Source organism: Hylobates moloch, unplaced genomic scaffold (genome assembly GCF_009828535.3).
Source record: "Hylobates moloch isolate HMO894 unplaced genomic scaffold, HMol_V3 SCAFFOLD_14, whole genome shotgun sequence".
Lineage (NCBI taxonomy): Eukaryota > Metazoa > Chordata > Mammalia > Primates > Hylobatidae > Hylobates > Hylobates moloch.
In genome coordinates, this window is record NW_026652289.1 from 58,858,212 (window position 1) to 58,867,503 (window position 9,292).

Here is a 9,292-nt window from a genome sequence, read left to right on the forward strand (position 1 = left end):
TAATCCTCTGCGATGGCCCGTCACATTAATATCCCTGAAATTCCAAGCGGATTAAAATAACCGTGAGCATGACACCATTTGGAAGGCTGGGGATTTACTTGGAAGAGGTGTCCCATTGGCGAGCATTCCTCTAATTGCTGCTTCGTATAAATAGAGTGTTCTTTAATATCGCCACCAGCCCTGGCTGACAGATTTAGATCAGAGCTGTCTAAGTCATTAGTGCCCAGGCCGTGGTAAACCAAGGCTCCGTTAGGGCTGTAAATGGGATTCTCACGGGCCGATCAATCTTACCAAAGCCGCCAGTGTTGCCTGTTGATCTGCAAGGTCCTGAGTGGCTAGAGCTTCCCAGAAATGTGCTTGCATCTGTCAGAATTATAAGCAGCTGGCAGCTGACACAAAGGTCATATTTGCTGCTAGTGTGGAAATACAATCTCCCCAGTACAAGAAATGCTACTTAGCAGTATATCAATTGCAGGCGGGTCATTAAAGAAGGTGTGTGTGTGCGTGTGTGTGTGTGTGTGTGTGTGTGTGTGTGCATGTGTTACAACCTGGGTTACCTGGAACCTATATCCTTTGTAGGTCTACCCTGGGCTCAAAAGCAGGTGCTCGGTTGAATAAAATTAAATAATAACTAGTTCGTGATGAAATTCTCAGCACTATCTTCATAAGGCAGTTTTCCTTCTGTCATCTAACAAGTATTTATTGAGTGTTCATGCTGTTCCAGCCACTGTTCTAAGCACTCTATAACGACTTAGCGAAGGCTCTCTCACTTGCTGGCTGTGTCGTTTGAACATGTGATTGGCCTCTCTGAACCTCAGGTTTTCCATCTTTAAAATGAGGATAGTAATACCTGCTTCAGCTGGGTGCGGTGGCTCACCCTTCGGCTGGCCTGTAATCCCAGCACTTTGGGAGTCGAGGTGGGTGGATCATGAGGTAAGGCGTTCAATACCAGCCTGGCCAACATAGTGAAACGCCGACTCTACTAAAAATACAAAAAATTAGCTGGATGTGGTGGTGGGCCCCTGTAACCCCACCTACTCAGGAGGCTGAGACAGGAGAATCACTTGAACCTGGGAGGCGGAGGTTGCGGTGAGCCGGGATCGCACCACTGCACTCCAGCCTGGGCGACAATGCGAGACTCCATCTCAAAAAAATAAATAAATAAAAATAAAAGTAACACCTGCTTCAGAGAGTGTTGGGAAGCCCTGATGAAATAAAGTTCCTAAGATGCTAGAGCTGGTGATGCTTAATGTGCCCCAGCCAGCAACAGTAATGGAAACTTACATCAGATGGTAGCATCTGAGAAGTTGGTAGGGGAGATGAGGGAGCCAGGAAAGGATCGGCCAGACTCAGAGGTGGTAAACCAGTTGTGGGCACCCAGTGAGGAGTGACTAAAGGTCTAGATGACTGTGTCTACTCAGGCTCCATCTGAGGGCAGATGTGATTTTGGGAGGGGAATCTCACAGCAATGGCAATTTCCAGGACAGGGTCTGTGCATGCTTGTTATGCTCCATTCAAGACAGTAGCCCCAGGGAAGCCAGGTCCTGCTCCACCCAAAGAGAGGGGACAGATAAGGGACAGGCACAGGAGCCTCCAGCAGCATCAGACTTGGGCAAGGCAGAACCACTGGGGAACCCAGGTTGTCTCTTAGATTTTTTCCTGGCCCGTCTCACCAACTGGAAGGCTCATCAGCTCTGCAACAAACCTGGGATGCTTGTTTTGGAGTTGATTCTCTGTAGGTGAATTGGATCTGGGTTAAGCCAAGCAATTCTTGGACAAGTTGGCTCCTAAGATGGGATTGCATAAGGCGCCATGGCAAGGAGTCCGTTTTCTGTGTTGCGACAGAATTCCACCCAGAATCCGCTGAAAGTTCATCTAGGGAGGTTGCTTTTGCAAGACTCAGCAAGGCGGTTGCTCCATCTCAGCCATTGGCACATTCCTCATGACTGCTTGGTTCCTTGTGTCAACACAACACGTTACATGTTTATAAGTCTGTTTTGTCTCATGGCTTGTAGGAGTCTCACATCAGCATGCATCAGCTCTCTGGGTGGCCGCTTGACCCAACACAAAGAACTCAAACTTTGGAATCCCTCAGCCCTGGAATCACACCCACCTTCACCATCAGTTCCGCTCGGTAGTCCAAAAATTCTAAGCCCCACCTTTGTATGCATTTTAACAGCTCTGAAATCAGAATGTGTCTTGCAATCAGTGACACCTTGCTGTTATAATTGGCAGTTCTTTTTTATTTTTTTTTCTTTTTTTGAGACGGCATCTCTATCTGTCGCTCAGGCTGGAGTGCAGTGGCGTAATCTTGGCTCACTGCAAGCTCCGTCTCCCAGATTCACGCCATTCTCCTAGCCCAGCCTCCCAAGTAGCTGGGATTACAGGCGCCCGCCACCACACCCGGCTAATTTTTTGCATTTTTAGTAGAGACAGGGTTTCACCGTGTTAGCCAAGATGGTCTCAATCTCCTGACCTCGTGATCTGCCCACCTTGGCCTCCCAAAGTGCTGGGATTAGAGGCGTGAGCCACCGCGCCCGGCCCCTTTTGTCTATTTTTGTTGTTTGTAAAATAATTGTGTGTTTTACAATCTACTGAGTCTTAGAGTTGATAAATTAATTATGTGTCTGAGCTTTGGCAGGTTTCTTATGTTGAAGCTGTTTCCACATCTGTAAACCAAGGCTGACTGCACCTCCTCAGCAGGGCTGTCATGGAGACGAAATAAGATCTGACTGGAAGTGGAAAGTATTCGAATGTGGTAGACACTGGATGCATGAAAGCTGCCACCACTGTCAGTAGGGCAGCAAATGTAACGTCATTTTACAGATGAGGAGACTGAACCCCAAGGGTAGGCTTGAACGAAGTCCCTCAGACACAGGCAGAGATTTAAGATTTTCAAAAGACTCTCATCTGCATCATCTCCTCCAGTGTTTACTACGATCACCAAACCAGGAACAAGCGTGACTCATTGAGGCTGCAACCGGGGAGGCCTAGCCTCAGGAGGGACAGGGGCTGCTCCTGGGCACTCAGTGGCTGCTGGGCTTGGGCCCAAAGGCAACCAGCAGTGCCAGCCCTATTTTATGGGAAATCACTGCCAACATGCTGCCAATCATTTTAACTTTGACCTAGGATGTGGGTAAGGAAAATCAAAGTAAAATGGTGTTTGATAATAATTCCAGGAGACAGGTGCTTGCAACCTTTCTAAAGAAAATATTGTGGACTCGTTTTAACTCTATGTGTAAACTACAGTTTATATTATATCAGAATGAATGTCACAGGCCACACATTCAGATTTTTTTTTAAAAAAAGAAAAATCTAATTTCTCCCTTGATCCCCTATTCCACTTTTATCAGGACCGCCATTCAAGTCGATTCAAGGCTTTCCCCTTCTCGCCTTCTCCCAGAGGGTGCATTCAGTTGAGGTGGGGAAAACATCACATCAATGCATCCGGGGGAGCATGCCTGGCTCTCTGCCGTCACCTGTCCACCCTGGCCGCCACTGGACTGGCCATTGCCCAGCTGGTCCTTGGGGGCGGCCACCCCTTGTGGACTGGTGGGGAGTCCTCATTCCTGCCCTTGGTCCACACCTGCATCTGCTCTCACATCCCACCGCCCCAGGCTCAAGGCCCTCCATGTTTTCTGGCTGTTGGGACCGTCAGATATACTCAGAAACATTCTGTTGTTCGCTACACAACACTGGGGGGATGAGGGCTTGTGATGCAGCCTGGACCCCCTGGAGGTTGCTTCCTGCCTATCTATTGGTCCCTCACGACGCTGAATGCTGGGACTTCTCTATGGAGCTTCCAGCCTCCCCACGGAGTGGGGGCACCTATCTCTCTTCTCTCTGATCCCCTAAACTATTGGAGATTCTATCGTCCCCTCAACTTCAGAGTTTGAGAACATGGAACGTGTAGGAAGGACCATTCCCAGAGATTCATTCCAGCATTTAACTCTCTTTCCTTCTAAGGACTTTTTTTTTTTCTTTGCTCCGGGAGTCATTAATGTAGACTGGGTAGGTGGGAAAAAGTAGCTTAACAAACCATACACCAGTCCTCCTGAGTTCTGTGTGTCAGGACATGGATTCTCGAAAGGCAAGATTTTGAGACTCTCAAACTATTGTCTCTGCCATGGGTTTTGAAAGCTGCATATTTGTTTCTCTCTTGCTCTGCATTTCTGCTGTAGTTACTCTACCATAAGGCCAATGAGTGAAGAATGGAAGGAGGGTAGGAATCCCCCAGGAGAGCAGTAGATGCGAATGTTTCAAATAGTTCATATCCTTCTATCATGGAAGCAGGAACTCTGCAAGGTCCACGTTGCTGATTAAATCAAGATTTTAAACACTTATGTAAAAGAGTACCCTTGGCTGCATGATCTGAACTGCAAGACAGGAGATGGGCTTTGTAACCTCACTCTGCCCCCAACCAAACGGGGGCTTCCTTCCTGTGTGAGTCGTTGGGAGAGACGGGCTCCAGGCTTCAGCTGCAGAAGCCACAGAAGCCTCCCACCTGTTCTCCCAGACCCTAACAGCCAGGGAGGGGAATGCAGTCTGTGCTCAGCCAATCACCTGTACCCACGGGAAAGAACACAGAGAGCCATGGGTCCATTTCTGATGCATCATGGGCCCTAGCTGAAGTGGGTTAATCAGATTTCGTGGCATGATCTGGCTATGCTCTCAGCAGCCCACTTTCCCTTGGCTTCTGCTTGTTTTCTGGACCTGTTTCTCCAGTCTTCCAGTGGGTTCAGTGGCCTTCTTCATATCCTTCCATCAAATCTCATTCTCCCTAGGTATCCAACATTGGCATCTATGTGGTGCAGCCAAGAGCTCTGACTGGTGATCATGAGTAACTCAGTTCTTCTCTACGGACCTTGATGTCCCTCTCTATGAAAGGAGGTGTTTAAGCCAGGTGAACTCCAGGATCTCACAATCTACCTTATGCTTTAAGTGCTTTGGGGCTGAAATGCATAGCCCAGTTGGTCAGTTTACCCATCCATGCCCGACGCTCCACCATTCTCTAGGTGGCCCCTATCTACATTTCAGGGACTAGTCACCCTCTGCACAGTCAGCCTCACACCCCATTCCATCCAGTATGGGAATGATCCACCCACAATGAGTTCCACAATCATTCAATCAACCAGGCTCCTTTATTACAGGACTTCTCAGAGTCTTTAATATGCTAATATACTTTGTGATCCTCTAAGAGAGGACTATAATACACATAAATCATTTCCCAAATAAATTTCATTGTACACGTGTTGCCTCACTGCCTCTTTCAAGAACTGGAACATAATGGAACACTGCTGTAGAAAAAAGATACCAAATGTCACATGAGGAAAGACAACAGCTGGCATGACTCCAAAACATACACACACGCAAACTTGCACATGCAGGAATTCTCTGGTCCAGCCTGACTGCATTATAACTTTTTTTTTTGTTTTATTTATTTTTTTGTTGTTGTTGTTGTTGTTTTGCCACCGTTTAGCTACCTGAATGCACAGGGATAACCAGTGTTAAGTGCCTTCACCTGGGGTTCTATGCCCAGGGCAACAGTCTGTGGTGACTCAGGGTTTGGTGTTTCCACACTCCACAGTGGATGCTCTGTGCTCCGTGCCACTCAAGATGAAGCAAGTGCCAAAACACCTGTGCTCCCTGAGCCCTGGATGAGCAGCTGTGATGTGTGCAGTGTGCAGTCCCCTGCCCCACAGAATTCCTGGTGGAGGACAACAAATAAGCCAAGTGTGACAACAAGCATGACACACTAGTGTCCCTGCCCAGTGCGGCCTGAGTGCCCACTGTCCAGCCTCTCAGGCAGCCCTCGCTTGGCCTCTAGGGAGAGTTTGGAAGCTTCCCTGACACTACCCCTAGGTCCCAGAAAGCCGCAAACGTACCATAGCCCCTGTTCTGTTCTCCCATAGAGCTGCCATTCAGGAACATGTCAAAACATTTTGAAACCACTTCTGTCCTCAAGTTGTACCCTGTCTGGAGAGAACAGCTTCCCCAAGTTTGCATCTTATTGCATCAAGGATTTCCTTGAGAAGCTCTAAGGGGAACTCTTCAGATCTCTATCACAGGGCTGGCTGGAGATGCTGGCACCCAGATCCCTCCAGGAGTGCTTGGCTGTGACTCCATGGACTCCATGGGGACATGAGCATGGTCCCCTTTAACCTCTTTGCCTTCCAAACCAAAAATATTAAGGAATATGTCTTCCTTATTATATTTGGTCTTTTTCTTTTGCTGATCATACTTGTATCAGTGAGGACTCATTCTACTTCAGTTAACTTATAATCTGACCCAAATGTGTTTAAACATAAAAGAAAATTTATTAGTTCCTATTACTAAAAGATCAAAGGGTAGGGCCAGCTTCAGGCAAGGCTGGATCAGGAGCTCTGTGCTGTCTCCAATATATGACCTCTTTCCAGTTCTCAGCTTTATTCTCAAACTCAAGGTAACGTCCAAGGCTCATTTCATAAGCCTGAGGGTTCAAGTCTAGCAGGGAGACTTGAGCCTGCTTTCCACAAAAGTCCTGAACTTCATTCTGCTTGTACCAGCCTCTGGTAACATGCCCACCCCTGAACTAATTGCTGTTGGCCTGGGAAATGAGAAGCGATGATTGGCTTAGGTCAGGGTCATGTGCTCTACCTCAAGAACCCCAACCCAAGCCACCTGGGCTAAGAGAGGGCTTGACCCTAAGTCCAATTAGGAGCTGTTGTTAGACGATGAATAAATGAATGTGAGGGAGGGGTAAGCAATAAGTGTGTGCTAACTACTAATTCATGAGACATCTAGCTCAAAACAATGAGTGACCAGGGAATCTTTAAAACTTCTCAGTAAGGAAGGAAAACTAGGCCCTTGCTCGGCCACTGCTCAGTATCTGCAAGCTGAGAGCCCATGAGTTTCGGCACGCACTTGGACTTTCACAATCAGAGACAGCGCGGTGAAGGCATGAACATTGAAAGCTACCATGCCTTGGTATTCTCATCTGGTATATGCAAGATACTGGCAACATTATCATCAAGCAATGGCTTCGATGCAAAGCCACCACAATGCCTACAGGAAGGCCGGGGAATCCTGTTTCAGTCTTCCGTGGTACTTCCCTCCTGCACTTCTTCCCCAGAGCTGTTACGATAACCAGGCTGCATATCCTTAGTCCTTCTGTGGCCATCATGTGACCTGGCAGGACTCCTCATGCAGTTCTTTACATTTCAGAGGGTCTGGGCAGCAGCCACATGACAGCAGTGGAATCCAGGCATCCACAAGAGAAGACCAAGCTTTGTCCAAAGAGGAAGAGATGGAGATCGAGTTAGATGCAGAGGTAGAATGTGACCTGAGCAATATGGAAATCACCAAAGAGCTCCGCCAGTACTCTGCAGAGACCAAGATGCACAGAGAAGGACGGTGGTGACAGCAGCTGGATGCAGAGAGCCTGGACGGCTACATGAACACTGACCACGACCTGTACTGCAACACCCGCTGGTTGGTAGAGGCCCCAACTGAGAGGCCTAGTGAGCAGCGTCCCAGGCCGAGATGGAGCGTTTGTATGGAGACAGCGCCCCCAAGATCCAGGCCATGGAGGCTGTGGTGCAGCTGAGCTTTGACAAGCACTGTGACTAAAAGCAGCCCAAGTACTGGCCAGTCATCCCCCTGAAGTTCTGAGCTCGGGGCACAGGGCACCCAGCCTCTCCCTCTTCCTTTTGGGTACACGTTCTTCATCTCTCCTTCTGTACTTTCTCAGGGAAAGGGGACTTTGTACTGAGGTACAGGCATGTTCACCACAGTCCCAGTGGGCCTGTCACAGAGTGGATGTACTATGCCAGCCACTTGGAGGTTGGCAGACATGTTCTGTTGTTGACATGTCAAATTTTCTCCTGACATAAAATGATGATTTTGTATATATTATACCGGTGTTTTTTATGTTGTCAGAAACAGTTCATTAAAGTTCTTGCCTAGAAAAAAAAAACTTCTCACAAGGATGTCAGGAATGTAGACAAAGGGGCAAATACCCAGCAATCTCACCTGCCTACCTTCATCAGAAACCCTCCATCAGAGGCCTACTTGGAAAAGACAAGAAGGGGCTTCACATCTACGCTCCCATCTGGGCTGTCCGTGTGTCTGATCCACCAGAAACAAGCCCAGCCACTCCTCTCTGCCTCTTAAGAGTTGTCCTTTGAAGCGGAAATCTTATTACCTCTCTCCATCACAGCACCCCTCATCCTTTGCACCATCTGTCTACAACCAAGTCAGAAACTACAGATTACAGAAGACGGAAAGGCAGGGGCAGGTAGGCAACGCATCGTGGGAAGTGTCCTTCTCACCAGCCGGCTGGAGCTGGGGCAAAGGGAGAAGCCATGACAACCAGAGCATGCTGGGAAGACACCCTCACCCCACAGCAGCTTAGTGCCAGAGGCTCAGGCAGTGGTTAAGGCTCCCAAGTCAGCACAGCCCAGACAAACCAGGAGCCAGAGGCTGATTGGGAGCCCTCACACCTGCCCTGAGCTGCAGACCTGAGAAGAACATGTACCCATCTTGCCAGGGAGCTCAATAGAAGAGGATACAGCATTCACTTGAAAAAGGAGCAGAAAGTCTTAGGGAGATAATATATATTTCATTTCAAAATGAAGCAACAAGGTAATATAAAAAGGGAGATAGGTGAGAAATGGGAGAATTACAAAGTAACTAAAATCTTAATATTTAAATTAAAAACCACTTTGGAAGTAAGTAATAAAAAATAGACTTGATGACCCAGAAAAACAAATCAGCAAGGTAGAGAAAAAATTGGCCACCTCTCTTGGGATACAAAGGGAAAGGAGAAAGAGGTGACAATTATGAGAAAAAAGTTGAGAGATAGGAAGAAGAGTTGAGATACAAATGCTGGAACTTATTTCCTGAGCAGACCAGTGAAATAGACAAATCTCTGGCAAGGATAATCAAAAAGAAAGAGAGTGGCATGATGGTGAAAAGGACATGGGGGATGTATCCAGAGACACAGCGGTCCTCAGTGTATGAAGAGAGTCAGGGAACTCTGTGAGCTGAATTGTGACTACGTTTTTCTCAGTCCAGCTTCACCTGCCTTGGGACTGCTATCTGTTCCAAGACATCAATCTGAATCTGGCACTTGGTACCTGCAAGGCTCAGTTTTTGGTTTTGTTGTGAATTTTATCTTTATCTGCAAATTCTTGGAGATGTAGTGAGATGTTGAGAGTGGCTGCATTGGCCGGGGTGGGGATTCTAAAGCCTGATACAAGGTACCAGGATTGGGGGAATTGGGGCACTGTGAGGACACTGGGTGGGCTTCTCA

At 47.8% G+C, this 9,292-nt stretch overlaps 1 pseudogene; it reads left to right on the forward strand.

Moving 5' to 3' along the window:
• Positions 1–1,227: 1,227 nt before the first annotated feature.
• Positions 1,228–7,650, forward strand: LOC116481577 (gem-associated protein 8-like; annotated as a pseudogene).
• Positions 7,651–9,292: the final 1,642 nt, after the last annotated feature.